The sequence below is a fragment of the Podarcis gaigeae genome (genome assembly GCF_964106915.1).
Source record: "Podarcis gaigeae genome assembly, chromosome: 14".
Lineage (NCBI taxonomy): Eukaryota > Metazoa > Chordata > Lepidosauria > Squamata > Lacertidae > Podarcis > Podarcis gaigeae.
The window spans coordinates 25,382,372-25,397,043 of NC_139690.1; the positions used below are offsets into that span (position 1 = coordinate 25,382,372).

General features: G+C 45.7%; 1 long non-coding RNA gene across 1 annotated transcript in view; it reads right to left on the bottom strand.

Moving 5' to 3' along the window:
• Positions 1 to 14,672, bottom strand: part of LOC310831985 — a 372,207-nt gene that overhangs the window by 357,449 nt on the left and 86 nt on the right. The gene's annotated exons all lie outside the window — the stretch shown is intronic.

Consider the following 14,672-nt stretch of genomic DNA (forward strand, 5'->3'; position numbering starts at 1 on the left):
TATATCCGTATTATTATTGTCTGTATTGCATTAGGGTAAAGTAACTGCCTTTTGGTTCCAGAGGGTACAGCTACTATTGGTTCATTTAAGCTGCTGTATTTGGATCCTCTGTCTTATTGGTTTCCTCCAAAAGGCAGGACTGTGATTGCCTGATATTGTTCCCTCCAAAATGTATCCTTTCTAGCTTGTTCCCTGTCCCTATAAATGTAGCTCTCCCCTCCTCAAGTCTCAGTCTTGTTTGCTTTAATAAAGAAGTGTTACTAGAGAACTGTCTCCAGCATATTATGTCAAGAGAGCTGAAATCACAAACCCCACGTCACAACAGAAACAAATGAACAAGGAACATCTAACATGGGTTTGAAAAACCTGCCTTTGTGGGATAGATATCCCACTGACCTGGGTGGAATCTACACACATATAAAAAAAAAACATTGTGAAAATGCTTTTTTTTTAAAAAAGTTTTGAAAAATATAGTGAATTTGCCAGAGCTCATCACCGCCATCTAGTGTCACATTTGTATAATACACTTTACAAGGCAAAAAACATTTTATTTGCAGGTGTATAGCTGAGTCCCCTGTTATTCTTAGGTGTGTGTGCTTTCTCTCTCTCTTGCTGTCTCTATCTGTCTCTCTCTCTCCAGTCAGGACTGCATTTCATTCTGGATATATCAGCTCAGTCTTTGCCATACTGGTGCCCTCCAGATGTTTTGTACTTCTTGGTTTCACTATCCAGAGACAGGGCCTTTTGCAGTATTGGCTCCCCATTTGTGGAAATCCCTCCCTAGGGAGGTTCACCTGTCTCCATCTTTATTAACTTTCAGGGACAGTTGTTTGAAAACATTCCTGTTTACCCAGGCATTTGGTGGCTGAAGAATACTTTTCCTGCAGTGTGGAGATCATAGGATGGAATAATGCTTTTGATGGTAACTGCATTGAGAGGTTTTAAACTGTAATTGTCTTCAGAATGTTTTGATCTGTTTGGGATTTTTTTTTTTTTTTTTTTTTTGCTTTGTTTTAAAATTGTATAACTCTTTGCCACCCCGGGGAAGGAAAGTGGAATATAAATCCAAACAACAACACCCATTGGCTCCAGCCAGTGTGGTTGTGCCCTTTCTGCCCCAGCATGATACAGCTCTCCTGGCCAGAACTTGGGTTGTGGTCCAAAAATATCTGCAGGAACCTGGGCTGGAGAAGGTTGGTACAGCCTGTGAATGTTTATTTTTATAAAAGAGCAAGCAATAGGCTGAACAGGTTGTTTGGTGTGTGTGTGTGTGTGTGTGTGTGTGTGTGTGTGTGTGTGTGTGATGGACTGCCCTTTCCCTCACTTGGGGGGGAGGGGAGTATGAACTTCAAACTGAAGTTCCTCCTTCAACACTCAGCCATCTTAATTGGCAGCACGGCCACTTAGGAAAGCTAGAATATAATTAAGCTGTAGCCATAGAAACCAAGGCACCTTGATGAGATGGTGACAAAAAATGCAGTCAGATCCTTGAGAAGCTGGGATTCACAGGGTCTCTGCAAAGAATGAGCAAGAAGCTTCTTGTGAGATTTGGGGAAAAGATGGGCCAAAATTTGTCATTGTGAATCTTGAGGAGTTGCGAGGGATTGCTAGAATATTTCTTAAGGTGGAAATGGCAGCCAAGCCACTCTTAACAGTGCATAAGGTTAGCAGTGGCTACTAGCCATGAAGGCTAGTATCCCTCTGAACCCCAGTTGCTGGAAATCAGGATAGCGAACAAGATAGGCCACTGGTCTGATCCTGCAAGGCTATCCCTTATGTTCTCAAAATGTCAAACAAACATGTGCTTATTAGGCAATATTTGCATTAAATACTGGTGAATTTTCACGACTTTTTTTTTTTAATGCAAATTGCTGCCAAAATTCAGGAAACTGAGTTTAAAACCAGGAAAAGGAGAAATAGGGAGAACTGAGATTAACAGATCCATCCATCCCTATGTACAGCACCCCTATTCTCACATTAAAGTTTATTACAGCCAGTTTACCTGAGCCATTGCCTCCATCTCTGCGCCCCACCCCCTGCACAATTCTGAAAACTCTTCTGCATCTGCTATATACCTTTAATCTGCAGTAGAAAATGGAACACCTGGCTTCAGATGCTACGGGAGCTCAGGAACCTCAGGAGGCAGCGAGGCCAGAGAGGAGATGGGCCAAACCCCATGAAGGAGCGTCTCCACCCCCATTGTACAGCCCGGACACTGAGGTCCAGCTCTGAGGGCCTTCTGGCGGTTCCCTCACTGTGAGAAGTGAGGTTACAGGGAACCAGGCAGAGGGCCTTCTTGGTACTGGCACCAGCCCTGTGGAACACCCTCCCATCAGATGTCAAGGAAATAAACAACTACAGTGGCACCTCGGGTTAAGAACTTAATTCGTTCCGGAGGTCTGTTCTTAACCTGAAACTGTTCTTAACCTGAAGCACTACTTTAGCTAACGGGGCCTCCTGCTGCCGCTGCGCCGCCGCTGCATGATTTCTGTTCTCATCCTAAAGTTCTTAACCCGAAGTACTATTTCTGAGTTAGCGGAGTCTGTAACCTGAAGCGTATGTAACCCGAGGTACCACTGACTTTGAGAAGACATCTGAAGGCAGCCCTGTTTAGGGAAGTTTCTAATGTTTGATGCTTTATCATGCTTTTAATATTCTGTTGGGAGATGCCTGGAGTGGCTGGGGAAACCCAGCCAGATGGGAGGGGAAATAAATAATAAAAGAATTATTATTATTATTATTATTATTTGAGACAAAAGCTTTGCAACTTCTGTTATTGTCCACTTGCCCCAAGGTTTGTGCACCCATTGTGGTTAGCTCATCGTTCCCAATAAGAGCCATTTGGGGTCCCCTGCGCTAATGGGTTTCAGACTGCAGTGTATGTGTGTGTTTGTTGGAGCATTATGAAGAGAGCAGACCCCTCTCAGGAACAACTAGCCTCCCATCCGAAGAGACGCCTCTCAGAGGAAGCCGCGCACTGCCGCAAGTGTCCAAGTGAATGGGAACCTTGTTAGGTGGAAAACAAGGATCCCCTGCTAACAAGCTCTTATCTTTGCTTTTGTTTCCAACTGAAGGTGCCCGCCATTAGCCGAAGTGTTAACAAGAGCTCTCAATAGCCTCCAAAGCAGCCAGGCGCCGCTGAATATTCATGAAGGTGCGAAGAGAATGTGGGAAAGCAAACAAGAGGAAGAAAGGGAGGCAGGGCCGGGCGTATTGTCCAAGGAGAAAGGCCACCTAATGCACTGTGAGAAAAAGGGGGGAGGGTCACCAGAACGATATGGCCTCCCTTCCAGTAAACTCTGTCCCGTCTGCCTGGGGAAGTTCTTGTCAATTCATGACACAAGGAGGATGGGGTTTTCCAGCTCACACCTGCACACACACACACACACACACACACTGTGCGCACACTGTACATTTCAAGTGCATGGCTTTCTTCAAGGAATCCTTGGGATCATAGGAACGAACCCCTCACCCCCAAGTTGAGGGGCATTGCCATTCAAATGGTGTGTATGTGAGATGCATCATGTGATCGATTATGCGGGGTGGAATTGTAGTCTGTTAAGGGTGCCAGGAAGGGTTGTTCAGTAAGGTGTGAACTACGGATCCCAGGATTCTTTGGGGGAAGCCATGCATGCTGTGTACACAGCTTGAACCTGGGATTTATAGTTCTGTAAGGAGCACAGGGACTTACACTAGGGGTTCTCAAACTGTGGTCTGTGGAACACCAGCGGTCTGCAAACTTCATTCCATGGGGGAAGGCATGAACTATCCATAACAAAATTCAATTGCGTTTTAGTTGCTACTCTTACATCGCACGTTGTATTTGATTGTATTGCTAATCTGAATTCTATGGAATACAAGAAAATGCAATGTGTAATTAAAGACGCAATAAAGGCACAATTACAAACCATAAAGCATCTAGCAGCATGCAGTACAACTGCAACAGTGGGTAGAAAAATCATTAAGTGGTCTGCCAAGACCCTACGCAATTTTCAAGTGGTCCAGGCGGGTGGGGGTAGGGTGGGAAAAAGTTTGGGAACCAGTTGTCTACATTGACTGACAGCTGCTCTCTACTGTTTCAGGCAGGAGTCTCTCTCAGCCCTACCTGGAGATGCCGGGGATTGAACCTGAAACCTTCTGCATGCAAAGCAGGTGTTCCACCACTGAACCATGGCCACTCCCCCTGCATCTCCCAACCACTCAGCTTCATTGGATGACCCTGGGTTCCTGAGGCATATTTACATCACACATTTAAAGCATTATGATACCACTTGGAACAGCCCTACCTACCTGCAAAGGATTCTGGGAGTTGTAGTTATCTGGAGAGCTGTTAGGAGACTCCCTCCCCAAGCTACAATTCCCAGAATTCCCTGTGAAGTGGGATGGGTTGTTAAACTTCTCTGGAAGGAGAACAGGGATGTCCCAACAGCTCTTTCACAAACAACCCTTTCACAAACCACAGCTCCCAGGGGGGAACCCATGATTATTTAAAGTGGTATCATAGTGCTATTAAATGTACAGACATACCTCGAGTTGAATGTGCTTCAGGTTGAGGACTTTCGGGTTGCGCTCCATGGCAACCCGGAAGTAACGGAGCACATTACTTCTGGGTTTTGCCGCTTGCGCATGCGCAGATGTTCAAAATGATGTCACACGCATGCGCGGGAGCAGCAAAACGCAACCCGCAGACGTTCCGTCGTGTCTTACGCTCCATTCAGGATGCGAACGGGGCTCCAGAACGGATCTCGTTTGCATCCCGAGGTACCACTGTATGTGGCCTAGAATTGTGAGAGAGGAAGGAAAACGTCTGTCTATCCATCTGTCATTAGCTTCGACACACCAGGTGTGGAATAAGGGCAGGACTTTGGGCTGGCCTGCGTCCTTCCCCAAGCAGTTGTCTTGCAAAGCAAATCTTGTCTCCAAAGGGGCTAGAGGAAAACCTGATGGGAAAAGGAGGGTTACAGTTTTTGAAAAGGAAGGTTCTCTCTCTCTCTCTCTCTCTCTCTCTCTCTCTCTCTCTCTCATGTGTGTTCTTCCCATCAGGCTGTTCTTATTGCACAGCTGCTGAAAAGTGTGTTTGTTGGGGTGAGGGCTGCTTTTTTGGGGGGGGTTTAAGCCTGCCTCCTCACCTCACCCCTTTCAAAAGTTTTCAAACTTTTGCATGTTGCTGGCGAGCCGAGGGTCATAGTTTTCACTCAACAAATCGATGAATGGAAACAGATTTGAGAACAGGAGCCACATGGGGAAATGGGGGGGGGGGGGAGAACAACAGCTGCTGGGATGGAGAGGAGGGGGAAGACTGAGGAGTAGGGGGAGAAAGGAACAGATTTTTTTATTAACAAGTGGAAGGAGGGTGGTGGGGAGGAAAGCAGACTGAAGAAATGGGAACACAACAGAAATAAAGCAATAAAAAAGGAGGTAGGAAATAGGAAAAGAGCACCCTCTATTCCTAAAAAGGCCTTCTTTGGGTGCTGTTTACTGGTCTGCTTGACATGAAATAAAAAGCTAAGGAAATCTAAAAGAACCAGGGAGCTAATGATCACAAACAACCCGGCGACAGGAGCCAAGAAGCCTTTCTGAGCAAGCGAATCACACACAGAATACAAAGTAGAGGGAGAAAGAACGGCCTCTCTAAAAGCAAGCTGGCTTCTCCTGGCAAAGGGAAGGGCAAACTGCAGCCTGCCTGCTGCTGCTGCTGCTGTCGCTGTCGCTACCCATCTTGGCAGCCTCCTGAGAGGAAAACTCGGCCTCCTCCACCTCACCCCACACTCCTTCTTTGAAAGCTGCTGAGAATCACCAGTGGGGAGAGTCGCAGTTGCTCTCAGACCTGCTTTCCGCCTTCCCCTCAAGGCATCTGGTTGGCCACTGAGGGAACAGAGGGCTGGGCCTTTGGCCTGATCCAGCACACAGGCTATTTGGGCCCTATTGCTGACAGGAGGGATGGGGGAAGAAATTAGGTTCAGTTTGTACCCACCTAATTAACACTTTCTGAATCAATATGTGAACTGAAGCACAGCTGCCCATCTAAATTCGCTCTTCTCTGAATTTTGCAAAACAGGCCTCCTGCCGAATAAGACATACAAAAATGCATATATCAAGGTAACGTATGCGTAAAAGCTCACACATTAGTGAAAATAACCTTTAAAAATGCATTGTGTTACGGACAATAGAAATATTAGGGGGAAATAATATGTATCTTAGATAACTTTGCGTATAAAATGTGCACGTTAGGAGAAATTTGCATGAAAATGTTGATGAATTTTCTTTTTTAAAAGGAAATTTGCAATCTGGTGTGGAAATATGGCAAATTTAACATTAAGAAATTAAAAACTGAGAGGAACTGAAATTGACAGATTTACTCATCCGTTGAGGAGGTGGACACTGTGGAATGTGTTCTGCTTTTTTGGAGTGGCATAATTTGAATTGCTCCATCTTTCTCTTACTGATCAATCAGAGACCTCCAGTTTGAGCCCTCTTCATATAAAATGATGTGGAGAATTTGGGGGAATGGGATGGTGACCTTACTTCTCTCTTTCCCAGAGGCCTCCCTCTCTCTGGCATGCTCAGGACCAAAAAAAATATATCTCAGCTGTGTTTGTAGTCAGCCAGAGTTCTGAGACACGAGATACAGACCAGCAACTCCCAATTTAGATTGTGATATTTTGTTCCTCCAATGATAAATTCACATTACCTCATTTATTTATGGGCCTGACACAGCTGTCTGAAATAGACTGGCTTCCTTAAATAGTGGTCCCAGCTTAGACAGACCATCAAACTCCTTTATGCCGAGAAACTGATCCGGAGCTGGAGTTATACTTTCTCTCCATCTGATCTATTACACACAAAAATTTCTTGCTTCAGTGCTCTTCCATTGGCATTAATATTTTGATTCATATTTATTTTTTAATTTATATATATATATATATAAAATACTATAACAGACTGTCCTTCATTGGCGTTTTTAAAACGTAGTTTGAATGGCCACCTGTCAGGGCTTCTTTAGCTACGATTCCTGCATTGCCGGGTCTGGACTAGATCACTCCTGTGAAGCCTTCCAACAGCTCTATGGTACCATAGAACCCAAAGAGCTGAAAATATGACTCCCAAATGTGATTCTCCTTCATCAAGGAGCTGAGAACTTGCAATGTGCACATTCATATTCCTTAACATTTGTTCTGTACCCTGCAATAAGGTTCTGAGCGTGGCTTAACCATCAATCAATACATCTTGCTTTATTCACCCCCCCCCCCTTTTTCAGAAAACAACAACAACAATGGTCATCTGTCATGGATGCTTTAGTTGAGATTCCTGCATTGCAAGGGTTGGACTAGATGACCGCCAGGATCCCTTCCAACTCTACAATTCGATGATTATCTCACACACAAAAACCACCAAAAAACAACATCAACAACAAAACTAATCGGACAGTTATGATGAGAGTGCATGACGGATCTCGTCTCCAGTTCTCCTTTTTCTGTGAACCGTCCCTTGGATCTTTCCGGGCCCCAAGCTGTTATTTGTCACTGCTCAATGACCCACCCTTGCATCGTGGTGTTCCCCTTCTGTTGTTAGATGTATTGGTTTTTATGTTTCTGTGCTTTTATGTTTGTACATATTTTATGAGCTAATAGCCGTAAATAAATAAATTTGAATTTGAATTTGATGATTCTATAAAATCTGCTGCCACAGGCTCTCTACCTTTCTGACTTGCTCAGATCATGGTTAGTCAGCATGCAGATGCTGTTGGACTCTAACTCCCATCAGCCCTAGCTAGTATGGCCAACGGTCAGGGATGATGGGAGTTGTAGGCTCCTTATAAAGGTAAAGGGACCTCATCTCTCTTTATTGGCTGAGGGAGCTGGCGCACAGCTTCCAGGTCATGTGGCCAGCATGACTAAGCCGCTTCTGGCGAACCAGAGCAGCGCACGAAAACGCCGTTTACCTTCCCGCCAGAGCAGTACCTATTTATCTACTTGCACTTTGAGGTGTTTTCGAACTGCTGGGTTGGCAGGAGCAGGGTCCGAGCAACAGGAGCTCAACCCACTGCAGGGATTCGAACTGCCGACCTTCTGATTGGCAAGTCCTAGGCTCTGTGGTTTAACCCACAGCACCACCTCAGCTCCTTATATCATCAGGCAATTGATCCATCTAACTCAGCATTGTCTGACTGGCAGTGACTCTCCAGGGTTTCAGGCAGAGGACATTCCCAGCCCTACCTGGAGGTGTCATTGGAGATCGTACCTGGGACCCAGGTTGGATACCTCTGGCTCAGATCGTTTCTCCCTTTCTAAAGGTGTTTCTTTCTGCAGAGACGCGCTCAACGAAATACTACAGGAGCAAGCAAATCAGCTGCCCTTACCCAAAAGCATCCGTCAGCCCCACAGCAAAAGTACAGGAAATCGATACACCAACAGTAAGATAAATGCCTACCATTCTCACACAAATGGGCTGCCACTTTGGGCAGGAGAAGCAGTGGCAGAGGATGCAGAGAGACGCTGGTAGCTAATCTTCACTGGGGTTTGGGCCTAAATCCTTCCTGGGGGGTTATTTTAAACATTTCCTTCCTGCCTTTCCTCAGAAGAGTTTGAGACAGCTAAGAACGATAACATAACAACAACAAACTTTATTACAGTTTCAGACCAGCATGAGATACAAACATGCGAATGAAATAAAGCACATAAGTCTTAAAAGGGAGAGGGATATAAGCTAATAGTTAAAAGTGGTTATAACTCACATAAACTTAAAGCAGATACAGACAAAAGATGATAACATAAAATAATGCAACTGTATAACAATAGCGACAATAATAATGCCGACGAAAGGAAAAATGTGAAAAGCAATCCTTAAGGTATTGAGGTCCTGAGATGGGTAAGGGATTTTCACACAAAAGTGCTCACCTTCTAGCCTAAAAAACACTAGAAGTGTGAAGGCAACACAAGGAATACCAAAATAAAGACACCAACAGGGCTAGCAAGAGATTTGGTGCTATTGCTTGCAGACTGAACAGAGACAATGGATATTTATAACATCACATGCGTGAAGTGGCTTACACCAATGCCAACGTGCCTGCGCTATCGCCAACCTTTTCGTGAATTACTGCTGCCAATATTGTAATTATCACCATCTCTGTAGCACCTGCATTTCATTTGCCTTTGACCCCACCATTTACAACTCCCACCCTGCATACGTGTGCCTGCAACTCAGAAAAACATTTCATGCATCTGGTGAAGTGCACTGTAGTCCACAAAAAACTTAAAGGTAAAGGGACCCCTGACCATTAGGTCCAGTCACAGCTGACTCTGGGGTTACGGCGCTCATCTCGCTTTACTGGTCGAGGGAGCTGGCGTACAGCTTCCGGGTCATGTGGCCAGCCTGACTAAGCCGCATCTGGCGAACCAGAGCAGCGCACGGAAATGCCGTTTACCTTCCCGCCGGAGCGGTACCTATTTATCTACTTGCACTTTGACGTGCTTTTGAACTGCTAGGTTGGCACAATATGCCACAATAAATTTGTAGGTGCCACATGACTCTCTGCTGGTTTTGCTATGTCTCTGGGAGCCCCCCCCCCCCCCCGCACCCTGCTGGGACACCAATGCAAACCGATTAGCAAAACAAGGTGATATCCGTCCTTTGGGCTGGGAGAGTCAGCTGGGGCTTTGACAACAAAGCCTCGCAGAGATTAAGTGAGCCCCTCACCTTTCTGAGCTGTGTAGGCAGAGATGGCTTAGGTTTCTCTCTTCCCAGAGCGCATAAGTCAGCATAATGGAAACTGTTGTCCTTTGTCCTGCCTGGCTGCCCAAGATCGTGACTCAGCAACCTGAGAACAGAGATGCAGCAACATGGATGCACATTAAGGAGGTACAATATGCATTTTTCTCACTGGGTACTTTGCAAAAACACGCTTCGGAAAGCTGAGCCATGCCATGGCTTTTTTAAACAAAAATTAAGGGCTCCATCCAAAGTTTTGTGTCACCAGCACAAGGGCTTTTGCTTTAGCGGACAGGTGAGTTTTGGTATTGTGCAACAGAGGAATCTGATGCAACAGTTGCACTTGTTGTTGTTTAGTCATTTAGTCGTGTCTGACTCTTTGTGACCCCATGGAGCAGAGCACGCCAGGCACTCCTGTCTTCCACAGTTGCACTAGCCTGAGCTTACTCTCAGTATATTGAATAAGCTATGTTTATTTTAGAATAAGGTATTTATTGTTGAATATAAGCAGCCAGCAGGCAAAGAAAAGTGTCTGGAAGCAAGAGGGCTTCTGCTCTATAACTTTTCTTTTATGAGAGCCATTCCCTGGGTAGCAACCAACTTTTGCAAAAGATGAGTGTTCACCCTCTGGATCTTTAATAATAATAATAATAATAATAATGCTCCACCCATCTGGCTAGGTTTTCCCAGTCACTCTGGGTGGCTTCCAGCATGTATAAAAACATAATAAACTTCTTTGCTGAAATAGCTCCGTATAATGGATCCTTTGATCTAAAGAAACTTAGATTTGGCATTTCGCACCATCCACCCAGATGCGTGGCAGTTGAAGCTGTGAACTGAATGCACACCAGCACTGTTTATTAGTAACAGTTAAAGCAGCAGAGCTCACATCTAATGTCCCACACGGTGGGACAGCTCTCGTCTCTGTGGCAAGACCATATTTCCTGCAGCTACACACTCCATCTCACTGGGGATATTGGTCTACCCATTGTTGACCCCCTCTAAGATGTCATCCTGAGGCCCTGACCAGGAAATGCAAGCCCTGGCAGTCCAGGAATCCTATTCTTAGAACTGGGTTCTTGACCCTCTGTTTAGAAAGAGGGCCCCATCAACAAATAGGGCAACTGTATGGACACACCACATAGTTAAGACGTCCAGGCACGCACACCTTCTGCATGTAATATAATGTTTCACGAAGCATCTCCTCATCCCCAAGGCTATACCCATGGGTACGCAGGGTTGTGGACCCATTTCTGAAGCTGTAGTGATGAGTACTAATTGCTCTGGTCACCTCCAGATTGGGGACTCAGCTATACAACTGCAAATACAGTGGTACCTTGAGTTACATACGCTTCAGGTTACAGACACTGCTAACCCAGAAATAGTAACTCGGGTTAAGAACTTTGCTTCAGGATGAGAACAGAAATTGTGCTCCAGCGGGGTGGCAGCAGCAGGAGGCCCATAAGCTAAAGTGGTGCTTCAGGTTAAGAACAGTTTCAGGTTAAGAACGGCTCTCCGGAACGAATTAAGTACTTAACCCGAGGTACCACTGTAAAACATTTTGAGGATGTTGTAAAGTGCATTATACAAATGTGGCACTAGGTGGCGAAGGTGAGCTATGGCAAATTCAATATATTTTTCAAAACGGTTTTTAAAAGAGCATTTTCACAATGTTTTTTTATATGTGTATAGATTCCACCTGGGTTACTGCAGAAACTGTTTGGAAATTTCCTTTGGTTCAAAATGTAACTGCAGGGACACTTTTTAGAGACCAACCAGTAACAATATATCTTGCCAGTTTTTGAACAGCTTGCAGGCTTCTCATTGGGACATCGGGTTGGCCATTGTGAGAAAAGTCCAACAAGACTTTTCTTACGCTCTTAGTTAAAGTTCTTAGTTATTTTAGCCTTCAGTCTACAGATGATACGTGTAATTGATCACAACCCCACTTTGCCTTTCCTTTCCATTGAAATGAATGGGGTGGAGCAACACAATTCACATCATCACAGGCAGCAAGACGAAGGATGTAGGTTTTGGTGAAAGATGAACTGCAATGGGGAGGAAACAGCTGCCTGCATTGCAGAATGGAAAAGGATGCCTTCTTGCATTCCTAGTCCCAAGTACAATACTCATACCTCCAAAGTGAAATATATAATTTTCCAGTTGAACAACAGTCTGTACTAGAGAGGGAGAAGGAGAGGGAGAGCATTTCCTCTGAAGGAACAGGGGTCATTTCTCTCTTCTCCTGAGTAATGATTGCTTTGTCTGCAGAGTCGATTGCTAGAGAGTTCTGAGCTGAAATCTCCCCCCACCCTCCATTTCCCCACTTCCTTCACTTGGGCTTCAGAAATGATGGAGTGGCTTGTCTCATTTCCAAGCCCCTCTGACAAATGAGCATTTATACAGCTTCCCGAGAACTCTGGATGATTTTGAAAACAAGTTGAGGTCTGCTAAGTAACCATTTATCAAGCCATTTGCAAAGTAAGAAAAGGAAACTGATCCCACAAGCTCCTGGGCAGTTATGAGTGCTTCTCTTTTTTATTTTTATCATGCTGTGAAAGTTCTTCATTTTGGCTACTGCCCCTTAGGCACTGAGCTGAATTAAAGAATGAGACGACAGAGGAAGGTAGAGGACCGTGTAGCTTTATACACGGTCAGACCGTTAGCCCATCTCACTCAGTATTTCCTACACTGACCGGTAGCAGCTTTCCGAATAGGGAGGTTCCCAACCCTACTTGCAGATGCCAGGGATTGAACCTGGATGCAAGGCAGATGCTTTGCCACAAAGCTGTGGTCCTGTCCTCTAAAAGTAAAATAAGATTCTAGTCCTCATGGTTCTGGCGGGGGGGAGCAGATTTAAATAGGAAGCTGCTTTAAACCAAATCAGGCAGTTGGTACCTCTAACTCAGGGACGCAGGTGGCGCTGTGGGTTAAACCACAGAGCCTAGGGCTTGCCGATCAGAAGGTCGGCGGTTCGAATCCCCGCCATGGGGTGAGCTCCCATTGCTCAGTCCCTGCTCCTGCCAACCTAGCAGTTCGAAAGCACGTCAAAGTGCAAGTAGATAAATAGGTACCGCTCCAACGGAAAGGTAAATGGCGTTTCTGTGCGCTGCTCTGGTTCGCCAGAAGAGGCTTAGTCATGCTGGCCACATGACCTGGAAGCTGTACACCGGCTCCCTTGGCCACTAGAGCGAGATGAGCGCCGCAACCCCAGAGTCGGTCATGACTGGACCTAATGGTCAGGGGCCCCTTTACCTTTACCTAGCTCTAACTCAGTATTGTCCAGCCCTTTCTGGAGATGCCAAGGTTTAAACCTGGGGCACGCAAAGCAGATGCTCTACCACTGACCAGCATCCCCTCCCATGCCTCCTGGAGAACGGCAGGCTGACAAATCCCCACAAACACAACTTGAGCGTTATGAATGGAGCAAGGGCAGCCTTTTGAAAGACACAAGAGGTGCTTTGTGAAGTTGGTCTACTCAACTCTTTTAGGCAATGTATTATTCTTTATTAGAATCACACCTGACCTGTACCTGTATACCTAAAGGAGCATCATCTCCCCTATCATTTGTTTGTTTGTTTGTTTGTTGGATTTGTATACCACTCTATACCTGCAAGTCTCAGGGCAGTTCAGTCCGGACACTGAGGTTCACCTCCAAGGGTCTTCTGATGGCTCCCTCACTGTGAGAAGTGAAGTTACAGGGAACCGGGCAGAGGGCCTTCTCGGTAGTGACGCTTGCCCTGTGGAACACCCTCCTGTCAGATGTCAAGGAGATAAACAGCAGCTTTTGGAAGACATCTGAAGGCAACCCTGTACAGGAAAGTTTTTAATGTCTGATGTTTTATTATGCCTTTATATTTGGTGGAAGCCATTCAGAGTGGCTGGGGTAACCCAGGCAGATGGGTGGCGTACAAATAATTATTATCATCATCTCCATTCCAAATCATGTCTTCTTTTACCCCTTCGCAAAGGTGCTACAAAGCCAAGAGCTGAGCAGCTGCCTTCACTGAATCAGAGTGTGGGTCCACCAAGCTCAGTATTGTCTGCACTGACTGGCAGGGGTTCTACAGTATTTCAGGCAGGGGTTCTTTCCCAAGTGTACCTGGAGATTTCCAGGACTGGACCCGGGACCCGCAAGGCAGGTGCTCTGTCGCTGAGCTACGGCCCTCCCTATGAAGAGAACTTGTAGAATTGTCATCCTCCTTGAAGCAGCAATTTCGAAGGCTGATAGTCCCAGGGTTAACTTTGAAAGAACTCCCCTCCTTGCCCACTCAGTGCCCTCCAAGATGTGTTGGACTCAGCCTGGTGGGAGTTGCCCTCTCAAACATCTGGAGGGCACTGGCTTGGCGAAGACTGGTGCAAATGCATCTTTACTGATGAGAAATGAAATGTTTCCTGGAAAACAGCTCACTTCGTGTTCTCAGCCGGGCTGATTTCATAATCCATTTTAACATAAAGGCAGGATTTTTCCATCAGTGTCGCTGTCGAAACAGCAATAGCTATTAATCAGGTGCCAAGGAAAACAGACTCGCTGTAAGCTCATCTTCTGCCTGTCTTGTTCACTTGATTTATATGCTCTACCATTCTTGTCCAAATAGAGCTTTCTGTTTCAAATAATTGCGGGGTGCCGCAACCAGGGAGCTACCTCGCACTTCCCTTTCGGGAACAGCCACCCATTTATTTTATTTTTTCGGTTTTTTAATTAGGCCTTGTTTACAAAAGGTCACACTGCAGTAAACAGACTCTGAGGCAGGGTGGAGATGAGCCATGTCAGGTGAGTTGGCCCGCTGTGCCCCAGGAAAGGGCAGCCCGTCCTCAGTTAATTGGAAAACGACAAACTGTTCTGGTGGCCTCACCTCATAAAGGATATTGCCGAGTTGGAAGAAGTTCAGAAAAGGGCAGCCAAAATTATATTAAGAGGGATAGAGGAACTCCCCAGCGAGGAAACATTGCCACATTGTGGG